Below are 15,151 nucleotides of genomic sequence, written 5' to 3' on the forward strand. Positions count from 1 at the left end.
CTATTCATATATATGAATGGTTAACCAATAACATTTTACAAAGTATTAAACTCTAAAACTTAAAAACATTAATTAAGGGCATCAAAGCCATTCTCCATCATGCTTGATTCCCATAGCTGCAGCGCGCGAGTTGTGCTTCGCTTACGGCAGAGGTTTAGTAATTAATGGATCTGAGATGTTGTCGTCAGTTCCAATCTTTCTTATCTCGACTTCTTTTCTTTCAACGAAATCTCGTAGAAGGTGAAATCTACGAAGTACATGCTTGACTCTCTGGTGGTGTCTAGGCTCCTTTTCCTGTGCAATAGCTCCGTTATTGTCACAATATAGAGCTATTGGTCCTTTAATCACTAGAGGAAAAAACATCATACGTTGCCCTTAAAATAGGCTTATAAGTTGCCAATTATAAGGGCAACATATGGGGGGTCACTTTTGTGAAATTATCAAAGGTTGCCCTTAACAAGGGCAACTTATAATCTTATAAGTTGCCCTTGTTTGCAACAAGGGCAACTTATGTGAAACTTATAAGTTGCCCTTGTTGCATACAAGGGCAACTTATAAGCTTCACATAAGTTGCTCTTGTTTGAAACAAGGGCAACTTATAAGCTTCACATAAGTTGCTCTTGTTGCAAAAAAGGGCAACTTTTTAGTTTTTTTTTTAAAAAAAAAAAAAATCTGCAATATAATTCCTGATATTTTGCAATATAAAATTCTGCATTATAATTTATAGAATACTGTTTCACCAAACATCATCTTGACATTCCTCAAAATGATATAAATTTCAAATTTCCAATAATAATACCGAATTAATTCAAATGTAATTAATTAAATCGATAAATAACAAAATAATGTAAGAATCACGGATAACTACAAGCCTGCTCTATTTATTACACTGAGGGAAATTCACAATCGTTGAAGTAAGTAGCGCACTTGTCTCGAACTTCATCCAACTCCTCTTTGGTAAACGGCCCCTCCCTTGGAGTTGTGAAAACCTTTAAAAGAACAACGTACATGCAATCTAATAAATTAAATTAAGTTTCATATGCGAAAACAGAAATTATATTGGTCGCGAAAACAACTTTCTGAGTGTACTAAGATTCATTTCAAGTTCTTTATGCACATTTAAGGCTCACTTAGCTCGATATAGATCATATTTGGCCAAAAATGGAATTTTCGATCCCAAATATCAACAAATGAAACTAAGTACATTTTCTAAATCTTTTTCATGATCTATATGATTAGTTATATGTTTATAAGACTCATTTCAAGTTCGTTATGCACGCTTATGGGTCATTTGGGTTGATATAGGTCATTTATGGCCAAAAATGGCATTTTCGATCCCAACTACCAACAAACAAACCTATTTCCACATTCTAACCCTTTTTCATGATTCATATGATTATTTATATGTTTATGAAACTTATTTCAAGTTCGTTATGCAAGCCCAAAGGTCATTTGGGTCGATATAGGCCATTTATGGCCAAAAATGTCATTTTTGATACCAACTACCAACAAACAAACCTATTTCCACATTCTAACCCTTTTTCATGATTCATATGATTAGTTATGTGTTTATCAAACTCATTTCAAGTTCGTTATGCAAGCCTAAGGGTCATTTTGGTCGATATAGGTCATATATGGCCAAAAATGTCATTTTCGATCCCAACTACTAACAAACGAACCTATATCCACATTCTAAACGTTTTTCATGATTCATATGATTAGTTATATGTTTATAAGACTCATTTTAAGTTCATTATGCACGCCTATGGGTCTTTTGGGTCGTTATAGGTCATTTATGGCCAAAAATGAAATTTTCGATCCCAACTACCAACAAACGAACCTCTTTCCACATTCTAACCATTTTTAGTGATTCATATGATTAGTTATATGTTTATAAGACTCATTTCAAGTTCGTTATGCACGCCTAAGCGTCATTTGGGTCGATATAGGTCATTTATGGCCAAAAATGGCATTTTCAATCTCAACTACCAACAAACGAACCTATTGCCATATTCTAAACGTTTTTCATGATTCATATGATTAGTTATATGTTTATAAGACTCATTTTAAATTCGTTATGCACGCCTATGGGTCATTTGGGTCGATATAGTTCATTTACGGTAAAAAATGGCATTTTCGAACCCAACTACCAACAAACGAACCTATTTCCATATTCTAAACGTTTTTCATGATTTATATGATTAGTCATATGATTATAAGACTCATTTCAAGTTCGTTATGCACGCCTAAGGGTCATTTGGGTCGATATAGGTCATTTATGGCCAAAAATGGCATTTTCGATCCCAACTACCAACAAACGAACTTATATCCACATTCTAAACCTTTTTCATGATTTATATTATTAGTTATATGATTATAAGACTCATTTCAAGTTCGTTATGCACGCCTAAGGGTCATTTGGGTCGATATAGGTCATTTATGGCCAAAAATGGCATTTCCAATCCCAATTACCAACAAACGAACCTATTTCCATATTCTAAACGTTTTCATGATTCATATGATTAGTTATATGATTATAAGACTCATTTCTTGTTCGTTATCCATGCCTATGGGTCATTTGGGTCGATATAGGTCATTTATGGCCAAAAATGGCATTTTCGATCCCAACTACCAACAAACAAACCTAAGTCCAAATTCTAAACGTTTTTCATGATTTTTATGATTAGTTATATGATTATAAGACTCATTTCAAGTTCATTACGCACGTCCAAGGGTCATTTGGGTCGATATAGGTCATTTATGGCCAAAAATGGCATTTTCGATCCCAAATCTAAACAAATGAACCTAAGTCCAAATTCTAAACCTTTTTTATGCGTCATATGCTTAGTTAGATGTTTCTAAGATTCATTTCAAGTTATCTATGCACAGCTAAGGCTCATTTGGCTCGATATAGGTCATATATGGCCCAAAATGACATATATAGTCCAAATTCTAAACATTTCAACCATAAGCACACAGAGAAAATAGTCAAACTTATATTAAAAGAAATGAACTTAAAAACAAAGCAAGACTACGAGGCCGAAGCCCAAATAGTCAGGCTCAAAATATGTCTGTTATTTACTTCCATTGTTCATGCTCAGATTTATGTGCTGAATATTTTTAGTAGGACTTTTATGCACTTAAATTATCATTCCAGATATATTTAGGTGATATTCTATTTGAAGGGAGTACATGTCCCATATATGGCTTTACTGCGAATTACAAGTTTTTGTTCTTCAAATTGTCGAACATATGCTTAATCTTTTTGCATGTTTACTGTCATATCATTCTCTTTAGTTACTACCTTTTTTGTCAAGTTTTGCATTGCTATTTGTTTAACTGGCTCCTTCTTTTCTTTAATTTTCAAGTTCCACTTATGTACTAGGGAGGAGTTTCATAAAGTTTTGAACTTGGCCTGCATTTATAGCTTTCTGTTAAGCTTCGTCTTCAACTAAAGGTGCAAGGAACTGTAATTCTACTGTGTTTGAGGAGCCTACAATATAAAATTACTTCACAGAGACTGAACTTTTCTGAAATTCTATCAGATTAACATCCCGAACGCATGCAACGCTTGTTCGAGATTTTCTAGAGTGTGTAGTATGTATAGGTCATTAATTAGTGTGTTGCGTAGTTGTTGCTTGTATGTGTTTGGCGCATCAATTGCATGTAGTAGGAGGGATGGTCAATGTTGTGGGTTTTCTAGTTTCTGCTGCAAACTAGTTATTCTGCTGCCGGTTATAACTAATTTGTTTTTTGCTTGTCCTTCATAACCAAAATTATTTAATTTGTTTTCTAGAGTGTTTCTTGCTACTCTCAGTATCCGCAATATACGCCTCTTTCATATCTTAGATACATCATATAATAAGGTAGTGAGCCTCTAATATTTATTTTAAACAATGAAATACTTCAATCATAAGAATAGCAAGTACATTTAACACAGTACCTGGAGATAGAGAAATTCCAGAAGGCTGTGCAAATGATGTGGTCATCGCGCTACATGGAAAGAAAATATATAAGGAAAAGCTCTCAGAAGCATCATAACAGAACTAAGGTGAATGTCTAGATCTTAATAAAAAGGTGCACAAGAAAGAAAAATTCTACTTAAACAAAGGTGCACAAGCAGAATATTGATGTGAAAGAGGCACACAGCTTAGTTCTACTTAAACAACATGGAGACGTACTACAGAAAAAGAAAGCTTCATGACGAACCGGGGGGGACATGAAGAAGCAGCTCGCATAGTCTTATTCTCATGAGATTTATATGAGTATAGGAGAACTGGGGGTACAGAGAAATTACATTATCAAAAGACATATTCGGTGTTATCATCTCAACTACAACTAAACTAGGACAAGAGAGGTCTACACTATACTCATACCTTAAACCATTCAAGTTTCTTTCATAACCATCACCCCTAAAAATATGGATCCCACAATGGGCACATGTGTGGATGCTATATCAAATGGTTGAACTGAACCAAAGGCCATACAGTAACCATTTCATGCAGTGTATTTCTACAAACTAATTCATCATCTAGTTAAGATTTTAAAAATTAGCTTTTGTAGCTACCCGAGAAATATAAGGGAATCATGTGTAAAAAAGTGCACATGATTGCATACATCCCCACAGTTCCAGCTGTTATTGTGGTTCTCATACTAGAGAAAAGGAAATTATCATGGTTCTCATAGTAGAGAAAAGGAAATTATCATAATATTACTTCGTTATAGGGAAAACGAGTCAAATAGTCAGTAAATCACCTAATTGAAATGACTAAAACCGAAGCATATATGGGTCCTTAAATCTACAAAGTTCAAACATTCACATGGACATGATGCATATCATTTTTAAGCATTGACTGTGACATATTAGTCAATATAAGTCGTAGGACTAGTTTGACGAAAACCCTCATATCATTCAGATGGAGTTTCTCCCCTTTAAAAGGACCATATGGGTCAAAAAATAAGTGTATTGATAGAAGAACATGGAATTGCTAATCTTGATAAAAACAAAGCATGCGAAAGCCTTTACTAAGTAGGTCGGTCTTAAACTCTTGAATACTCACATTACCAACAACTCTTAATTACTATGAAAGCTTCCTAAACCTTTGTGGTTGAATCACACTTAAACCTTCATTCTTAGCTCGCAAACTAACAAACTAAGTAACTCATAAAAAAGGTAATTAAACAAATAAACTCTAAACAAACTATATGTCTAGAATGGGCATGGTAATTAAAAAAGAAATATTTAATCAAACCTTGGGTAATTCGGTATTTGATGAGCATAACCAGGAGCGCGTAGCGAGCTAAGAAGGATGGTGGGTGAGTAGAAGCAGAAGCTTGCAGGAAGGAGTAACAAGCTACATACAAATCAGGGTATTAGACATGATACAAATCTCATTCATCCAAACTGAAAAACTTAATTATTCTCAGGCTATCTGGTGGCTTGCAGGTCAAATGTTGGGACTACTGGGGACTTTAGAAGGCTTGAAGTTCTGTGTATATGCATCTGCTGATACAAACATGGCGTAAAGAGAAGACACGGTGGTGATAGAGGTGGCCACATATTGGGATATTTAAGCTCAGTTTACTTAGAGTAAGTCTGGTTCGTTCATAAGCAACACCAGTTTAGCTGGAGCTGATTCAATGCCATTATTGGACTGATTTGGGCCAGGTTCGTTACTTATTATACTACCCCCTATCTCAACTCTTACCACATTATGACAATAGACAATTAGGGTCAATTACATCCATATTTAATAGTAGTATAGTTCTATTGGTAAGTCATAAATTCGTGATAAAGTAGAAATCAGGCTGATATGAAGCAGTCCCCTGGAGCTTTTTTTTAAGCTTCATATGAGTTGGGCCATCTTTGTAAAGTTCAGAGCTCGACCGGAAAAGTTAAAGCAATCCCATTCAAAACCCGTACTGGGTGTTAACAGCCCAATGAGTCAGCAATCTGTACTCATAGTTCATTGAATTGAGTCAAGCTGTGTTCATACTCCACACTGAAGAATATACTTACTATGGACATTCTTTTTCTGCAATCTGTTTTTTGGGACTGTTTAAACTAATCAACTACATGCTAGACAGTAGACATTAGTCTCTAATCAAGGGCTCAACGTTCTCAAATGTGTTGTGTATATTGATGATCAAGTATTCTCTGTTGGGTTTTCTAGCGACTTACATATATGCCGCCTTAGCTAAAATAAATGCCGCTAGAGGCTATTTTTGTTGTAGTGTAAGAACATAAATCCCCTTTGATTGTTCCTGTAATATTAGCATTTTCTTCATCTAACATAAAGCTACATGACCTAATTTTCTTCCAAATCAACTTAAACAAGTAAAATACAACAGCAACAACATCAAAAAAATACAGCAGCAAGTCAGCAACAACAGATTACCTGACAATATGCCTGCCATTCTTTGAGGATTATGGAGCTTAACATTCATGTTTAAATTTTTTTTATCAACTGTAAATACCACAGATAGAGAATAGAATCCACTTGACCAGTGTAAACAAGTAGAAATTAGTAAGAAATTACCATCAAACTGACAGACGTTCATTCAGCAATTACAGTGTATAGTTTTATACTCAACTGGAATCTATGTCATGAATACTAATTCAAAAAATGAAGTACTCAGTTCCAACAACATCCATCAGATATTAAAAATTAAAAAGAATACCAGTTGAAGCTAATTACACAAGGCATATCAAGTATCAACTGAACAACCCATTTCAAAACGATGAACCCGATTAAAACCAATTAAACCATAAAAAAACAGCAATCACAACAACCAAAATCCTCAAAAAAACCCAATTAAACCCTCTTTAAACCCTAGAAATTCCTATTCAAATTCAGAAACATTTGCAACAAAATCGCAAAACTCTATTCGTACAATTTCACAAAAAAATTCGAGGAATAACTCAGCACATTCGCACAATAATTATCATCTTAAATTGCATAATAAATTGAAGTAATTCGCAGCAATTTGCACAAAAAAATCGCAGAAAACAGAAAAAAATATCAAACAAAAATCACAAATTTCGAAGAAACCAAAAATTCGGAACTTGAGGAGAGAAATTTGAATAAGCTCATACCAATTAAAACCCCAAATCGAAATCAATTGAAGTCATTGCCGGTCGAGTGGAGACAATTGCGCAATGGTGGTTCTTCTTGTCGAGGTCGTCGCCGGTGGAGTGGAGATAATTGCGAGATTGGTGCGAGTGTTTAACTGTGAAATGAAGAGAAAGTGGAGTGGGCAGAGAAGAGAAGATGGAGAAGAGAGTAGCGCGCGGGAGCAGCAAGAACAAAGGTGAGCACCAGCAACAAAGGGGGAAGCAGCGAAAAAACTCAAAAGATGCGCTTCCTAGGAATTAGAAAGGAAAAAATTTTCTAATTTATTTTTGTTTTAATTTTTGTTAGCCAAAGGATGCCCTTGTTAAATAAGGGTCACCTTTAACTAGCCACCTTTGACGGTTTAATGGAGGGGACTACACCAAGTTCACCTATGAACTTCCTTAGCCAAATAGCTTCCTTTGTTACTTCATGTGCAACAATGTACTCCGCTTCAGTTGTAGAATTCGCAATGGTGCTCTGTTTAGCACTTTTCCAGCTTATTGCACCTCCGTTGAGGCAAAAGACAAACCCAGATTGTGATCTGAAATCATCCTTGTCAGTTTGGAAACTTGCGTCCGTATAACCTTTAACAATTAATTCATCATCTCCACCATATACCAGGAAATCATCTTTCTGCCTTTTCAAGTACTTCAGAATATTCTTAGCAGCAGTCCAATGTGCCTTTCCTGGGTCTGACTGGTATCTGCTCGTAGCACTGAGTGCGTACGCAACATCTGGGCGTGTACATATCATAGCATACATTATTGAACCAATCAATGATGCATATGGAATCCCACTCATTCGTCTATTCTCATCCAGTGTTTTTGGGCACTGAGTCTTGCTTAGAGTCATTCCATAAGATATGGGTAGGTAGCCTCGCTTGGAGTCTGCCATATTGAACCTTTCAAGCACCTTATTGATATAAGTGCTTTGACTAAGTCCAATCATCCTTTTAGATCTATCTCTGTAAATCTTGATGCCCAGTATGTACTGTGCTTCTCCTAGATCCTTCGTTGAAAAACATTTCCCAAACCAAATCTTGACAGAGTTCAACATAGGAATGTCATTTCCGATAAGTAGTATGTCCTCGACATATAATACTAGCAAAGCAGTTTTGCTCCCACTGACCTTCTTATATACACAAGATTCGTCTGCGTTCTTGACGAAGCCAAAGTCATTGACTGCTTCATCAAAACGTATATTCCAGCTCCTTGATGCTTGCTTCAATCCATAAATGGATTTCTTAAGCTTGCATACCTTTTTAGCATTCTTTGGATCCTCAAAAACCTCAGGTTGTGTCATAAACACAGTTTCTGTTAAAACGCCGTTTAAGAAAGCGGTTTTGACATCCATCTGCCATATTTCGTAATCGTAATATGCAGCGATTGCTAACATTTTCCGAATAAACTTTAGCATTGCAACTGGTGAAAAGGTTTCATCGTAATCCACACCGTGGACTTGCCTGTAACCTTTTGCAACCAATCTAGCTTTGAAAACTTCTAGTTTCCCATCTTTGTCCTTTTTCAGTTTGAAAACCCATTTGCTTCCTATGGCTTGGTAGCCATCTGGCAAATCGACCAAATCCCAAACTTGGTTTTTAGACATGGAGTCTAATTCAGATTGCATGGCTTCTTGCCATTGCTTGGAGCTATGGCTCGTCATAGCTTGTTTGTAAGTCGCAGGTTCATCGCTTTCAAGCAATAGAACTTCATGGCTCTCGTTCGTCAAATTACCTAAGTACCTTTCCGGTTGAGACCTATATCTCTGCGATTTACGTGGGGTTACATTTCTAGATGGTTCTTGATTCTCACCAAATACTTCTAAAGATCTCTGAGTTTCAACCTGAATGTCATCTTGAGCATTCTCTAGAATTTGTTGTTCGACTCGAATTTCTTCGAGGTATACTTTTCTCCCACTTGTCATTTTGGAAATGTGATCTCTTTCCAAAAAGATACCATCTCGAGCAACAAACACATTGTTCTCAGATGTATTGTAGAAGTAATTGAAGGAAATAATGCCCTTGGTCCAAGTATGCATTCAATGATAAGTCTAATATATGCGGTTCAGTATTAATTAACAAGTTAATAATTCAGTGAGATCAAGTGAGCTGAATGCCTAGCTAGAGGCCGCTTCAGTTCAAGTGGAATTAATGATATTAATCCACAGCTTACTCTTGACTGAACCCGTAGGGTCACACAAATAGTACGTAAACGGATCAAGTATTTAATGGCATTAAATACTCCATCTATGGATATTCGGAATCGACGGATCTTGGTTTCAGTGGGAGCTGAGATCGTCACAGGCAAGAAATGAATACTCCGGAAACGATGATATTGCCGGAAACGGAAATATGGATCGTATCGGAAATATAAATATTATCCAAGTCGTAGATGTTGCCGGAAACGGAAACATGGTACGTATCGGGATATATTATCGGAAATAGAAATATTGCCGGAATCGGAAATATTGCCGGAAACGGAAATATTGTCTGAATCGGAAATATTATCGGAATCGGAAAATAATTCCGGAAACGGAAATATTAAATATTTGTTCGAAACGGAAATTAATTCCGGAATCGGAAATGTTAAATATTGTTCGTATCGGAAATGAATTCCGGAATCGGAAAATTAATCGGAAGCGCGTCGTACGAATTAGCATCGGACGAGCTTGCTAGACGAAGGCCCAGCACGAAGCCAGGCCCACGTCCAGCAAGGGAAACGCGCGCCACAACACTCCAGCCCAAGGCTGCGCCAGGCCCACCGCAAGGCAGGCCCAGCGCGCGCCCAAGGCTGCGGCAGTCGTGGGCTGCGATGCTCGGGCTGTGCGCGCGCGCGCATGGCGCCCCTCGTGGGCTGCTGTGCGTGCGTGGGTGTTTGTGTTCACATACGAAACCTAAAACGTACAGGATTCGTTTAATGATTAAATTCCTAATTCTATTTGATAAATTAATTAAATAAGAGTTTCATTAGGATTCTAATTTAATTAATTCGTATCCTAATAGGATTCCAATTCTATTTCCATACCCCTATATATATGTGGCCTGGGTTCACAATTTATAACGAGTTTTCAAGTATTCAAAGTGAGTTTTTGAGAGAAAAATTCAGACACATTCCTTGCTCAAAAGTGCCGAAATTTTTAGTACCTTAAGGGCGATTCTAGTTGGTAAATCTTAAGGCGGATCTGGACGTGCTGTGGACTATCTACGGAGGGACGACACTTGGAGTCCTAAAGACTTGTTCTTGTTCGGTTCGGGCGCAACTAGGGAGGGCACGCAACAAAGAGTATGCATCTAAACTATGCTATATGATTATGTGTAAATAATATGTATTCCTGGCTAAATGGTTTTTCCGCATGATTTATGAATTGTCATATGTATCATAACCTAACAGTGGTATCACGAGCCTCTTATTATTTTCATAATCTAAATTGCATGAACATGGTTAAATATTACAAATTTGCAAGAATTAAAAGGGGTGATTAATTTTCGTAATTGTTAATTAATTGCAAATTGCGTTTATTTAATTATACGTACGCAGTTTTTCGGCAGTTTCTTCGTTACTCATCCAAATCGAGTGATTTTTGTGTCAATTCCGCATGTAAAAGGCATTCTAAAATTTTGACAAAAATAGTAATTTTCTGCCGAACCCAGATTTCTCAAATTCGAAGCCTAACTATTACTTTTCGAAGGTTTTGGTTTTTCGAATGCAAAATTTCGTAAATTTAAGATGTTAAATTAAATATTTGCGATTCTTGTTGATAAATCTTGAATTTTTGATTGACCTACTGTATATGTTTAACAAGTTTGAATGCCTAGCCTTGTTAATTATGCAATCTAATTTGTAATTATGATTAATTTGTTGAAAATTAGAATAATTTAGAATTAATTTGATTTTCATAATTAATTATAATTTAATTAGATACCTATGATTAAAAACCACCATAAAAATTGTAAATTTATGATAAATTTTAAATTTTTATGACCTAGACTTGAATCCATGTTAATCGGAAATCAATTGAATAATAAATTTTCGATTTTTCGCCCTAAAATTATGAAATTAATATTAATTTATTAATTTGTCATTAATTTTAAATATAAATTTTTTAAATTTTATGCGATTCGTTCATATAACTTGCACGCACAAAGCAATGGACGCTACGTGTTACCCTTAAGGGGTGTTGTATAGTGCGGGCATGCGACGACGAGCAAGGGAGCTCGTCGCCCATGCGGCACGAATGCAATGAGCAAGGGCATGGTGCACGAGCACAAGGCAGCAGCCCTGCTTTGTGTCGTGGGCTACGAGCAATGGACGAATGGGCATGGGCGAAGGCAAGGCACGACAGTCGCGTGTGGGCAGCAAGCGAGCTGCGCCACAACGCGCACTGCCTCGCGCAAGCGCGCGTAGCCTCGCGCGCAGCGAGCGCAAGCTCGCGTGCCACGAATGCTGCGCCCAGCGTCGATGCCTCGCGCAGCGAGCACTGGCTCGCACAAGCGAGCGCTGGCTCGCACAAGCGAGCGCTGGCTCGCATCAAGCGAGCGCTGGCGAGCTCGCACAAGCGAGCGCTGGCGAGCGCGCACAGCGAGCGCTGGCGAGAGCGCACATCGAGCGCTGGCGAGCGCGCACAGCGAGCGATGGCTCGCGCACTGGCGCGCGCGCAGCGAGCACCAACTCGTGCGATGGCTTGCGAAGGGTAGAAGCAGCAGCTATACGACGCAGCGCATGGGCTGCGCGCACATGGGCAGCGATGGCTGTGTGCGTGTGGCCCATGGGCGTGCGATGCGTAGATTGTTTGCGTTGCGATTAGATCGTTTTGAAATTTTAATTTGAAATTTTCAGTTTACGTAATTTTAATTAATTTTAAAATTAATAATTTAAATTATTTTCTTGGATTTTAATTTTGAATATTGTAATTATAATAAATTTTATTTATTCTAATTATTTTACTAAAATTAAAATCATGAATTAATTTAAATACGACTGAAATTAAATTAAACTTTTTGGATTCAATTATAAATTTATATGAGCTTTAAATTTTAATTAAATTTGTATGTTTCCGGTTAGACTAGAAATACATTTTTATGTTTAAAATTAGTAAAGCATATGAATTTATTGGTTTGAGTGGGAGCCCTTTTTAGTCATAAACTCTTGATTAGGTCTACAAATCCTTAAGGTTAAAACAACTTGATTAGAATTAATAAGGACTGAATAATTGGTAGATTATTGGTGCCCTTGATTAATTGCTGCAAATGTTTACGTGATGCATAATGTGTTTTACTAACCAGCTATGTGGGCCATTCATGATAATGAATGGGTGAATGGTATATATTGTATATGTAGTGTTTTGCAGGTTATGAAGTGACTAGTATGGCCCAAATAGGATAGAAAATATGGTCTGCGTACCATTAATTTGAATGTAATTGGTCTAAAGTACCAAAGTTGTTTTTCAATTCAAATATGGTATGCGTACCATCAAATAGTTGTAATTAGTTTTAATTATAGCTTATCCTATTTGAAGAAAATGGTGCCTCCCACGGAAATTTTCAAGACGGACTTTGAAGTTAAAGCTTCAAGATGAAGTCGGGCCATACTAGATCACATTTATCTTATGCATGTTTTAAGTTATTTATTGCTTTTAAATATGTCTTAAAATGCATGAGATCATAAGCTTGATTATGTTGCATGATTAAGGATTTTAGTTCACTTAAAATCTAACCAACATAGTAAGAGCCTTAAGTTCCAAACTTAAAAATTGAGTTAAAAGGTGCCATGCCAAAATATACACTTGCTTGGATATCCTTTACATCAATCTAGTAATAGTTTTCGCTCAGCGAGGTGTTACTTATTGGTCCTAAAGGGGCAAGGTGAAGGAAATAATGCCCTTGGTCCAAGTATGAATTTGAAGGAAATAATGCCCTTGGTCCAAGTATGCATTCTATGTTAAGTCTAATAAATGCGGTTCAGTATTAATTAACAAGTTAATAATTCAGTGAGATCAAGTGAGCTGAATGCCTAGCTAGAGGCCGCTTCAGTTCAAGTGGAATTAATGATATTAATCCACAGCTTACTCTTGACTGAACCGTAGGGTCACACAAATAGTACGTAAACGGATCAAGTATTTAATGGCATTAAATACTCCATCTATGGATATTCGGAATCGACGGATCTTGGTTTCAGTGGGAGCTGAGATCGTCACAGGCAAGAAATGAATACTCCGGAAACGATGATATTGCCGGAAACGGAAATATGGATCGTATCGGAAATATAAATATTATCCAAGTCGTAGATGTTGCCGGAAACGGAAACATGGTACGTATCGGAAAATATTATCGGAAATGGAAATATTGCCAGAATCGGAAATATTGCCGGAAACGGAAATATTGTTAGAATCGGAAATATTATCGGAATCGGAAAATAATTCCGGAAACGGAAATATTAAATATTTGTTCGAAACGGAAATTGATTCCGGAATCGGAAATATTAAATATTGTTCGTATCGGAAATGAATTCCGGAATCGGGAATTTAATCGGAAGCGTATCGTACGAATTAGCATCGGACGAGGCCCGCTAGACGAAGGCCCAGCACGAAGCCAGGCCGTCGCCCAGCGAGCCAACGCACACCAGCGCACGCCAAGCCTCGACCAGGCCCAGGCCCAGCCAAGGCCTTGGGCGCGCGCGCGGAGCACAGCAATGGGCCGAGCGCTGTGCGCCTAGCGTGGGCCGCAAGGCTTGCGCGGGTGTACGGTGCTCGTGCAATGCTTGTGCGGGAATCCTGAAGCAATCAGGATTCGAAGTGTGATTAAATCCTAAAACTATTAGATAATTATTATTTAATTAGAGTCCTAGTAGGGTTATAATTAAATAAATTAGTATCCTAATAGGATTCCAAAACCCTTTCCATAACTCTATAAATAAGTGCCTAGGGTCACATATTTTCATAGATTATTCAAGTATTCAAAGTGAGTTTTTGAGAGAAAATTCAGACACATTTCTTGACTATATGTGCCGAAAATCTTTAGTACCTTAAGGGCGATTCTAGTTGGTCAATCTTAAGCCGGATCCGGACGTGCTGTGGACTATCTACGGAGGGACGACACTTGGAGTCCTAAAGACTTGTTCTTGTTCGGTTCGGGCGCAGCTAGGGAAGGCACGCAACAAAGAGTATGCATCTAAACTATGCTATATGATTATGTGTAAATAATATGTATTCCTGGCTAAATGGTTTTTCCGCATGATTTATGAATTGTCATATGTATCATAACCCAACAACATTCTATGTTAAGTCTAATAAATGCGGGTCAGTATTAATTAACAAGTTAATAATTCAGTGAGATCAAGTGAGCTGAATGCCTAGCTAGAGGCCGCTTCAGTTCAAGTGGAATTAATGATATTAATCCACAACTTACTCTTGACTGAACCCGTAGGGTCACACAAATAGTACGTAAACGGATCAAGTATTTAATGGCATTAAATACTCCATCTATGGATATTCGGAATCGACGGATCTTGGTTTCAGTGGGAGCTGAGATCGTCACAGGCAAGAAATGAATACTCCAGAAACGATGATATTGCCGGAAACGGAAATATGGATCGTATCGGAAATATAAATATTATCCAAGTCGTAGATGTTGCCGGAAACGGAAACATGGTACGTATCGGAAAATATTATCGGAAATGGAAATATTGCCAGAATCGGAAATATTGCCGGAAACGGAAATATTGTCACAATCGGAAATATTATCGGAATCGGAAAATAATTCCGGAAACGGAAATATTAAATATTTTTTCGAAACAGAAATTGATTCCGGAATCGGAAATATTAAATATTGTTCGTATCGGAAATGAATTCCGGAATCGGGAATTTAATCGGAAGCGTATCGTACGAATTAGCATCGGACGAGGCCCGCTAGACGAAGGCCCAGCACGAAGCCAGGCCGTCACCCAGCGAGCCAACGCACACCGGCGCACCCCAAGCCTCGACCAGGCCCAGCGCAAGGCCAGGCCCAGCCAAGGCCTTGGGCGCGCGCGCGGAGCACAGCA

At 37.5% G+C, this 15,151-nt stretch overlaps 1 long non-coding RNA gene across 1 annotated transcript; it reads right to left on the minus strand.

Annotated features, from left to right (window-relative positions):
* Nucleotides 1-692: 692 nt before the first annotated feature.
* LOC110795300 (uncharacterized) lies at nt 693-7,376 on the minus strand. The gene is made up of 4 exons (XR_002535215.2): nt 7,097-7,376; nt 5,253-5,354; nt 3,944-3,993; nt 693-989 (listed from the first exon to the last, which is right to left on the minus strand). It is a non-coding gene; the product is annotated as an uncharacterized lncRNA (long non-coding RNA).
* Nucleotides 7,377-15,151: the final 7,775 nt, after the last annotated feature.

Source organism: Spinacia oleracea, chromosome 3 (assembly GCF_020520425.1).
Source record: "Spinacia oleracea cultivar Varoflay chromosome 3, BTI_SOV_V1, whole genome shotgun sequence".
Lineage (NCBI taxonomy): Eukaryota > Viridiplantae > Streptophyta > Magnoliopsida > Caryophyllales > Amaranthaceae > Spinacia > Spinacia oleracea.